At 43.3% G+C, this 2605-nt stretch overlaps 1 long non-coding RNA gene across 1 annotated transcript; it reads right to left on the bottom strand.

Annotated features, from left to right (window-relative positions):
* Window positions 1–741: 741 nt before the first annotated feature.
* LOC145718830 (uncharacterized) lies at window positions 742–2599 on the bottom strand. Its single transcript, XR_014142038.1, has 2 exons — window positions 1396–2599; window positions 742–972 (listed from the first exon to the last, which is right to left on the bottom strand). It is a non-coding gene; the product is annotated as an uncharacterized LOC145718830 (long non-coding RNA).
* Between the last annotated feature and the right edge of the window lie 6 nt (window positions 2600–2605).

Raw genomic sequence — 2605 nt, 5'->3', positions numbered from 1 at the left:
GGTGGGAAGAACCATGCATTTTTGTTCTTGCCTTGGAAACTCCCCTATTCTTCTTATTCTAGCCCATTCTTCTAGATTTTTTTCAGTACCATTATTAACATGTTGGATTTGTAACACTAGTTATAAAGAGGAAGAATGTGAGTGTCACATGTCTGGTTAAGCACAGTTCCTCAACTTTGAGGCTTTGAATGTCCTTTGCTTTGAAAAAAAAATTCGCATTAAAATCTATAAGCGCATTGGTGGGCTCTGTGCAAGTGAGTTCCTCCACCTGTGCATCTTTCTCTGTTTTAAAAATGACTATAAGGCATTATGTAGCCAAAGCAATTTAGCAATTAGTTATCCTTCCCCCCAAATTATCTCAGTTCTCTAACCCTCCACTCTTTCCTGGGTGCTCACCCATGGCCTTGTATCCATCAGCTCAGTGTCCTCTTAACCAGACAGCCCTCGTCCTACTGAGATTAACATCCTGCGTTTATCCCTGGTGAAACCAAAATATAGCGCCACTCTAAATTATCCTATTTCCTCCTCCTGTCTTTTGTGCTGTCTTTTCTTCATGAAAGCTGTGCCTGGGGGACGGACAGAATGAGAACTGACCCAACAGTTTACATGTGGGGGACTCCACAGTAACCGTTTTTCTACAAATCACAAAACGAATGGTTTTAGATGCACTGAGGACATCACACTAGAGACCATTTCCCTTTCAGTTCAACTCCCTCATTTTACAGATAAAAGGTGTGCTGACTCCTAGTCCATCAGCTTTTTGATATTCACGGGCTTCTAAATGATTTTTAAAAATATACCTTATTTGAAGAGGAAAACTCAAGTATTTTTGCAAAAGCCTTTTGCTGTAGAACAACGGGACAGATTAAAGGTAGCTCAAAAAATAACGGAACATTTCTTACATGTTATTTTTTTTTCTCCAAATTCTTCTATACAGGTCCAGACAGATGGGCTATGTTTCCTTTCTATTAACTGAGGAGACAGAGAAGAACTGAGGACTGAGCATGTCATCACTGTCCTGAATGTACTGAAATCCTAACAGGTTTAGCTGAAAAAGTGTCCAAAGCAGGCAGTGAAAATAAATCAAACTATCCATGCTAGAATCCCAAGGCAGGCAGGGAAAACTGGCTCTTTGGAGGAAGGCAGTCCAAGAAATAAGCAGAGTGACCTAGAACCTGTTCCAGTATGTTTGAAGTACTTGGGGATGGAGTAACCCCTTTCCTTTATTCATCTACATAGGTCCATGAGCCACGAGAACATGACTCCCCATGTGAAGCTCCTCAATACAAGACATCTAATTTCATGACGTAAATCCTTTCTCGGGTGGGAGGGGAGGGCGAAGTCTAAAGGATCTGAAATTGTGGGCCTATATTTTAATCAAAGTTCTGAGAATACCTTTGAAGAAGAGTTCCTGGCGGTGAGGAACAGCAGAAGAAGCAAGGGCCTCTGGAATCAGGAAGACCTAGGTTTGAATTCTGGCTGTCACATCCTGGTGAAGTGACTGGAGTAACAAACATCTCGGAGTCTCACTTAGCACCATTTACTTCATAAGGCAATTTGAGGATTAAATGAAAGAGCATGTGCAAAGCACCTCACATAAAGCTGGGCACAGAGTAGGTGCCTAGTAATAATGATGTTACATTTGCACTGGGCAGTGAGCAGAAAATCTGGGGATGCCCAGAGGTGGCATGGCCAGGAGCTCCAGAAGCATGCGACTGTCATGGGGAAAAGGAGCTCTCTTCCCCAAAAGGTCCTATTCCAGTTGGAAACCAACTCCAGGAGACAATGCACAAAATGCCAAATAGTCATCATTCAGCTCCTAGTCCGAGGGAATGCGGAGTTGCCTTACTTGCAAAGCTCCTAGGCGGTTCTGCCACTTGTTAACAGTGTGAACCTAGGCAAGTGACCCAACGTCTCTGAGTTTCAATTTCCTCATCCCCAAAGTGGGGATAACGATATCTACATTGCAAGAGCTGTTGGAAACATGAAAATGAGACACAGTGTGAGAGAGCAGGTATTGAGCATTTTCCATGTGCCAGGCACTATCTGAGAGTGTTGGGCACACTATCTTGCCTGTACAATACGTAAAGGTCCCTAGCCTAGTGCCTGAAACACAGTAAGTGCCTACTAGAGATAGGTCATAAAGAAACGTTAAGGGGCAGAGGAAGAACTACTCTGCTTCCAAGAGAAAGAAGATATGTTGTTAGATATGTGGGAAGAAGCGATGCGGCTGGGAGAAGGGAAGTATGGTAGTTGCTGGGTAGGACTATCTCAAACCTTTTGAACTATTACAAATAGAAAATAATAAAACAGCCACCCGAAGTTCCCTCAAAGGACAGACCCGAGTTATTATTTTCATCCTGAATGTTTATGCCTTTCTGAATCGGAGAAGAAGCTGCCAGGATTTCCAGTACACAGCAAAAAGTGATGACGATACCCTGCAGTGTATAAACTTGTGTGTGCACACAGCCATCTAAAGGAAACCGATGCTGGATGACGGGGGAGCATTAGGGTGTCTCTGTGACTGCAGCTCGATTTGCCTTCACAGTGTGGCCACGACTACCTCAATGGTATTCTCAAGAGTGGGGTAAATAATTCAGTAGGG

The sequence above is a fragment of the Leptonychotes weddellii genome, unplaced genomic scaffold (genome assembly GCF_054177405.1).
Source record: "Leptonychotes weddellii isolate Sample4059 unplaced genomic scaffold, ASM5417740v2 HiC_scaffold_23082, whole genome shotgun sequence".
In the NCBI taxonomy this organism is placed as follows: domain Eukaryota; kingdom Metazoa; phylum Chordata; class Mammalia; order Carnivora; family Phocidae; genus Leptonychotes; species Leptonychotes weddellii.
This window is presented reverse-complemented; position numbering and strand designations above follow the sequence as displayed.